This window comes from Elephantulus edwardii, unplaced genomic scaffold, assembly GCF_000299155.1.
Source record: "Elephantulus edwardii isolate Elephantulus edwardi_28Jun2011 unplaced genomic scaffold, EleEdw1.0 scaffold00018, whole genome shotgun sequence".
Classification (NCBI taxonomy): Eukaryota; Metazoa; Chordata; class Mammalia; order Macroscelidea; family Macroscelididae; genus Elephantulus; species Elephantulus edwardii.
The window spans coordinates 21,129,195-21,137,419 of record NW_006399768.1 but is presented as its reverse complement, the minus strand read 5'-3'; positions in this window follow the sequence as shown (position 1 = coordinate 21,137,419).

Here is an 8,225-nt window from a genome sequence, read left to right as displayed (position 1 = left end):
TCCCTCATCTGTTTCAATGCAGTATCCATTATTTATCCCCCTTCCTTCGTCTTCCCTCAGCCCTGATGTCAGTCCCATTTTACAGCAGTGGCCCTATGCAATAGTTGTTCTTAGGATGTCTTCTTTGGTGAATTGTCTATTCACATCCTGGGCCCATTTTGTGATTGAATTGTTTTTACTTTGCTTGTTGAAGTTTTGGAGTATTCTATAAATTTTAGTTTTAAGTCCCTTATCAGATATGTGATCATCAAATATTTTCCCCCCAGTCTATGTGTTTTTTTCTTACTCTGTTGGAGAAGTTTTTTGATGTGCCTCTGTATTTGATTCTTAGAAGGTTCCATTCATCTATTTTATTTTATCCTGGTTGTAGGTTGTCCCAAGCCTTTCAATAAAGTCCCATTGTTCTTCCACAGTGCATATAAAAGTAAGTGCTTAAGGAAACTTAGATGAATGATGAAGTTTTGTCCTTTTTCCTCTAGGTTTCAGTTTCTCTAGATACATAAAACCAGGATCTTGGGGTAAATTAGTGTTTGAAAAGCCAGTCTAATAAATACTATAATTTGGAAATATTGTTAGAAATTCAGATTTACAGGCTCAGGGAAAGGGAGTAGGAATCTGTTTTTTACAAAAATTCTATTCTTCCCTTGAATGAGCTCCACATCATTACTTTGATAAAGTGAATTTTTAAAATATTGCCTTGATCTAATCTGAATGTTCTCTTTACCACTACAATATTTTGATTTTGCCTAACCATATGAGACCTTATTTAATTATGAACCAATAACTATTTAAGGAAAAAATATACAGGCTGCATACAGAGAACCCATAAAGTTCAAATGAGATGTATATGAATGATAAATTCAGAACATATCTTCTGTATCTTTGTGAAGGCTGAATATTTCAGGTATTTTTGCATTTTTAAAGTAACTGACACTGCAAAGATTTAAAGTATTCCTAAAATGCTAAAGTTGCATACTAATACTTCTGTGATGCTTTCTCAGTGGAAATATTAAAGTGATGGAATACTACATAATAAAATAAAACTTCAGACTTGAAGGAAGATCAGATTTGAAGCGTAAATTTCTGAGTCCTCCATGGATAGGAAATAAATTCCGTTTATACTTTCCCCAACAGTAACAATGATAAAAGAGATTGAAATAGATCTTATGACAACACACTAAAGGAATGATGAGTAATTTTGAACAAGTTAAGATTAAAGGGTTGACCACAGGGAAATGCATTGATTTATATAGAGTTAATATTAAACTCCTTAGATTTTCCAACCACTACACATTTGTCTGGAAACCCAATGGAGGGTCACTATGAGTCACAAATGACTCGACAACAGTGAGTGAATGTCCTGTCAGCCAGTTGGTTTGTTGCTAAGATGCTGAGAGCTATTCCACTAGCATATACCAACAGGGTCACATATGGTGAACAGGATTCAGCAGAGCTTTCACACTAAGATAGACTAAGACTAAGAAAGTAAAGATTAGTAATCTAGTTCCTAAAGTCTGCCAAGAATAACTCTCTGTGTCACCACGGAACATCTTCTGTTAGTGTGCTGGAGCATGAGCCTCCAAGGTTGGAAATTCACTTATAGTAACCATAATGACTTTCTACGAAGATAGCACTGAAAGTGAAGAAGGAAATCCCTGCCCTTCCCAAAACTGAAGCCAAAGCAAAGACATTAAAGGCCAAGAAGGCAGTCCTGAAGGGCATCCACAGACAAAAAAAAAAAAGAAGATCTATACATCACCTATCCTGCAGTGGCCTAAGATGCTGAGACTCCGAAGGCAGCCCAAATACCCCTGGGAAGAGCACCCACATGAGAAACAAGCTTGACAACTATGCCATCATCAACTATGCCACTGAGTCAGCCATGAGGAAGACAGAAGATAACAACACACTTGTGTTCATTGTGGATATCAAAGCCAACAAGGACCAAATTAAACAATCTGTAAAGAAGCTCTATGACATTGATGTGGCTAAGGTCAACACTTTGATGAAGCACGATGCAGAGAAGAAGACCTATGTTCAACTTGCTCCTGGCTATGATGCTTTGGATGTTGCCAACAAAATTGGGATCACCTAAACTGAGTCCAGCTGGCTAATTCTAAATACAAATTTTTCTCACAAAAAAAAAAAAAAAAATAGCCGCAATGGACTCATATGGATCATGAAGAGGGTGTGGATCCAATAGGGCAATATTTTGTTATGAACATGAGTTGAAACAAAATCAATAGCAACTAGCTTTTTCATATTGAAATAACTTCATTTTATATGATATATTGATTTATAAATTATATTTACAAATACTGCTTAACTGTAAAGTCATATGATCACTACTAACTACTGGACATTTTAGAAAAAAAATCTTCTAATACAATAAATCTTCTAGTATAAGTTAAAAGGAGAAAAATAGTCTTCTATAGACTTTTAAAAAAGTTAACTATCATCAAGCACTTAACATGTGCCAGGCATAATTTAATTTTTTTCCTCAAACCTATGGAATGTGTGCTAGCTAGTATGACTTTAGTTGAAAGATGAAGAAACAGAGGCATCGGTTGCTTAAACTATTTACCCAAGCTTACAGAAATGGTAAGTGGAGAAGCTGGACCTCAAGCTGCAGGAGAATGACTTTAGCGCCTGTGTTCTTCTTTTTTTTTTTTTTTTTTTTTGAGAGAACATGGTTTAATTAAAGGCAAAGCTGATTTTAGCAGCTGCAGGTCTTGCACAGACAAAAGAAAAGTAGTGGGGGGGTGGGTAGGGAGCAAAAAGGAAAAGAAAAACAAAAACAGAAAATAAAACCCACATAAGTAAGTTTACTACACAAAACCAGTTTCTGATGAAGACTCTCCTCCCCATCTTCTTTACTTCACAGTAAGGATGATCAGGCGAGGAATCCCGTCCCAAGAGTCAGAAAACATTCCAAACACCAAATTCTCATGCAGAAGTGGGGCTGCAGATGGGACTCGGCACCACTGGGGGTGAGATGGTGAACCTGCTTGGTTTGTCTAGGGTGCAAGAATCAGTGGTAGTTCAAACACTGGAATGTTGCAGCTGCCTGAATGCGAGCTCAAACACAAAAACTTGGTTAAAGGGACCAGAGGAAGAGGCGTTGAACGAAGGGACAGGAGAAAGGTGACACAGGGAAAGGTCTGGAGAGAAGCACAGAGGGTTTCATATTGCCATTGGGTTGAGGGCCTTCACTCTTTGAGATCTTTCAAAGTAAACAAAAAAAGCCCACAAACCCCAAATACCATGTCAAACTAAAGAACATTAATGTAAGCATAGAGGGGCTTCAACCACTCTGAAGAGCCATGAACACTAATCGCACCCCTTTTAACTGTTGCCCAAATTCCAATGACAACAGGGCCTCCTGGATGTGCTTTGCTCTGCAGATGTTTCCCAGCTCTGAAGTTTCAATCTCACCTATCCCCTCCCCACCGAGAGCGCAGAAGGGCATGTACGCACACACTCCACACTCAAACAGGGAAGCCTCTCAGAAAACACACCCTCTATCACTAGCACAGCAACTGGACATTTAGAATATTTCCATAATTTCCCCTTAAAATATCACTTTTTCAGGAAATCACTAACAGAAATGCTGTCTTTTCATTTCTACACAAGACAATTCAGTCATCTTTCCTCCTAATAAATATCAAATAAAAAGTCTGTTTTCCTTTCTGTTGCCTTTTCTGAAATGGACGTGGTTGTATTTTCTTCTGTGCACGATCTGCACGTGTCCATGTTGCCTTGAACGTCACTCTGAAATGGGGGTTGGGAGACTAGCCGGGCGGGGCCTGGCCCCTTTGCAGGCGATGCAGACACAGCTGCGGCTTTCTTCTTCACACTGTCCTTTGGGCCCCAACTGCTGGATCCCATGCTGCTGCTTCTTGGCGAGATGTTGTACACAATAGGAATAAAAACATTTACCAGCATACAGCACAGGGAAAAAACAAAACAAAACAAAATACAAACCACAATGGAGGTAGGGGCAGGAGGAAGTAGGTGGTAAGGTAGGTGAGGGCACAAAAACCAACCAAACAAAAAAATAACCATACTGAAAGCGTCTACCTACTAAAATGTGTCACGCCATGAATGGACAGACTAGCTTGCCTTCTGTTGGACTGCTTGCTGTGCTACTGTAAAATGTACAGGAATCAAAGACGTTAATTTAAAAGCCTACAGCAGTCACCTGCTAGTCCCGCCCAGCACCACCACCCACACTGCATCCTTGACTGGGGCCTGAGCACCGACAGAGTGAAGGGCGTTCCCTGCTGGGTCTCCAGGCCAGGGTAGGGCCTACCTTCTTGGGGAAGGTGAGGCCTCGGACCCTCCCTTATGGATCACTGCCACTGGCCAAAGAGATCAGGTTCTCCATCCTGGCACCACCAACCTCTCACAGGAGCAGTGGATGGGGTTCTCCTTACTACATACTGACTAGAAACACATCTGTGTATGGAAGAATTCAGTGTGATCTTTCACTACTGAGAGTAATAACAATAATAAAAGATGTTTAGGGATAGTTTCAACTACATTCTCAGTCAGCAAAGCAATCATTAATGGATTCCTATTTTATTTCCCAAAGAGGAAAAAAAAAGACTGAGAAGTTCACTTTGGCGTCTCCCATCTGCCTTTCCTTCTCAGCTTTGGCTTCCCATGTGGCTGGGGACATGCACAATGGAGAAGGTAAGAGGCGGTGATATCAGGTAACTGAGTGAGACAAACAGCAGTTCCTCTCTCCCTTCGGAATACCCCGGAGGGACTGAGAGTTCCTGATGAGAGTTTCTTTTTGTTGCACTGCGGACATTTTGTGCACATTCAGTGGGCTGGTGGAACACTTACACCCTCTTGACAGCAAGGAACAGAAAAGAGGGCTGCCACTCGCAGGGGACTGTATGGGACAGTCCTGCAGGCCCAACATGCCATGGTTTATGGAGCCTTCATTCCCAGGGTTGCCACTCTGGCTTCAGTGTGGTGGGTTCATGGTGCCTTGTCCCCGCTGCTGTTTCTGCTTTTGCTGCATTAGCAGCTGCTCCAGAGCGGAAGGTCCAGGATGCATCATGGAACTGGACCAGATAGACTTTAGACTCTCCATGAGGACAGCAGAGGAATCCTCCACCATGGTCTGCCCAGGTACCACTTGGAGTGCTGGCTGGATGCCAACTGCTCTCAGAGGATGATGTTGTTGAGAGATAATCAATGCCAAACCCATCGCTGGCTTATCGGTTTTCCATCGATCTGCAATCCTCTTATCCCTGTTATCTGGTGCTCCAATGGGCCCAAAGTTGGAAAATGGAACAGAATTATGGTTGTGTGTTGGAGGAGAGCTTGGCAGACTGCTTGGGTTAGATGAATGAGGTGATTGGCTGGCTGGTGTTGATGATCTGAACTGGCAGGAAGTGATGGAGACCATGGAGTCCCTTCAAAAAGAGAGTACAGTGATGTTTCCTGGGGGGGCATTGAGGGACTGAGTTCTGCTTTGGAGCTGGTTGTCAGGTTTTTTCCATATACCTCATTGAACACACTATTATTTGGATATCTTTCCTGATTGAGGGAGAATCCAGTGAGGGATAGAAAAGAGTTTGAATGTGACATAAGCTCTGAGGGCTTCTCCAATAAGGATTTCTCAAATGGCATCCTGTGCACAGGATCCTGGTCTGGACGGAAGACTCCTGGTGAGCGTTTGCCCCTGCGCTCCATACTTGCTTGTTGTGCCATTACAGCTCTGTTATCAGCCATATTGTAGGAAGAATCTCAGTAGAATTCTGAGACCTTGACTTCTGATGGATTATGGTTGTATGGCAGTGCCTGTGTTCTTAACCACATCATAGTACAGCAGTGATCAATGTGGACAAGTATTTTGAAAAGCACAGTACCTCATCGTCTCCTCATTAAAAAATAGTTATTATTACCAAAGCTTTATGTAGACAAGTCTAGGTTATTTTTTTACCAGAAAAAGGTTTGTTGTTGTTATGTGCCATTGAGTCACCTGCAACTCATAGCGACCCTACGTACAAGAGCTCTGAACCTTGCCCTATACTGAGCCAGTCTCACTGACCCCAACACACCTACCCCCCATTGCCCCAGTTAGTGTACCAATTAATTTCATCTGAGGTCTTTCTTTCCTGTGCTGTCTCTCCACTCTTCCAAGTATGATGTCCTTCTCCAAGAACTGGTCCTTTCTGGCCATGTGCCCACAATATGTGAGATGGAGCTTCAAAATCATAGCCTCCAAGGAGAAACTTGTTTTCACCCTCTCTAACACGTAACTCGTTGAGGACTCTCCTTCATAGGGTCGCTATGAGTCGCCTGCGACTCAACGGCACTTAACAACAATAACATCAACATGGAGAGAGAGATCAGCTGGCCCAGCGGATAGAAGGCGATGCTACCAAGCCGAAGGTGGGTGACTTTTAATCTGTGGCCCTCGGGCCTGTCTTTCATTGTTTTTGTTCAGACATTCCGGTGTACAAGTTGCCATACCACGGTCACTTGTGGTTGCTGTGAGGCTGAACACTGTGACACTGATGTGTCAAATGCGTTAATGGCTGGTTACTGACTGCGGACAGAGAGTGGGGTGGAGCTCCCCGATTAAAACAAGCTTGGAAGGAGGAGTGGCATCCACTTCCATAATAGCTTGCTTCCGGAAACCCTATGAATCTGGAGAGAGGATGAGAGACACCCAAGTGTTGGGAACTCTTCTTCATAGGGTCGCTATGAGTCACCTGCAACTTGATGGCACTTAACAACAACAACAACACATAACTATTTATTTTCTTGTAGGTCCATGGTATATTCAAGACTTTTCTCCAGTACCAAGCTCAAAGGCATAAATTCTGTCAGTCATTTTCTATCTCTCTGATGCATAGCAAGGAATTGCAAAGACCATGGCCTGGATCAAGCGCACCTTAGCCTCTAGACTAGCATAGTTGCTTCTCAGTACTCTGGAGAGGTCTCTGACAGCAGATTTTTTTTTAGTGTAATTTGTCTTTTGATATTCTGACTGCTGGTGCCAAGATTGTGGAGCCTAGCAAGCTGAAATTGTTAACAACCTCAATCTCTTCTCCATCTATCGTGGTGCTGCCAGTGTTGGGAATATTTGTCTTCTGGATGTTAAGCTTCAATCCATATTAAAGATTACAGTCCTTGATCTTCTGCAGAAAATGCTTCAGATCTTCCTCAGTGTCAGCAAGTAAGGTTTTGTCATCTGTGTAACGTAGGCTGTTGATGAGTCTTCCTGCAATCCTAATGCCACATTCCTCCTCAAAGCCCAGCTTCTTGAGTAATCTGTTCTGTATATAGATTAAAAAGTCATGGAGACAGAAAGCATCCATGACACTCTCCTGATTTTGAACCATGAATTGTTTCCTTGCTCTATTTGGGGACTCCTTCCTGATTCAAGTATAGGCTTTGCAGAAGCACAATCAAGTGTTCTGGGATTCCTATTCCTTTCAAGATTAGCCAATTTGTTGTGTTCCACACAGTCAAATGCCTTTGCATAGTCAATGAAACAAAGCCATTTCTCTGTTACTCTTTTCTTTCTGCTAAGATCCATCTGACATTGGTGATAATGTCTCTAGTGCCATGACCTCTTCTAAACTCAGCTTGTATTTCTGGTAATTCTTTGTTAATGTACTTGTTTCTGGATAATCTTCAGCAGGATTTTGCTTGCGTGTGATATTAGTGATATTGCAATAATTTCCACACTCTGTCAAGTCACTTTTTTTTTTGATTGGGAATAAATATGGATCTCTTCCAGTCAGTTGGCCAGGTAGTTGTCCTCCAGATTTCTTGGCACAATCTGGTGAGCACATCCAGGGCTGATTCTGTTTGTTGAAATATGTCAATTGGTATTCCATCAATTCCTGGAGCTTTATTTTTTGCCAAGAACTTCAGAGCAGCCTGAGCTTCCTCCATCATCATTGCCTCTTGATCATATGTTGTTTCTTGGTATTCTTCTGTGCTAGGCAATTCATTTTGGTACACTGGCTCTGTATACTCCTTCCACTTCTTTTAATGCTTCCTTGATCATTCAATATTCTGCCCATAGCATCCTTAAGTATTGCAATTTGCAGCTTGAATTTGTTCTTTAGTTCCTTCAGCTTAAGAAGAGGAAGTTAAGAACAAACAAAAGGGAAATACAGAATTTATTTATGGTAGTGGATTCTTGTTGCTGATATTAGTATGTACAACTTACTATGTATGTGAGTGTGTGT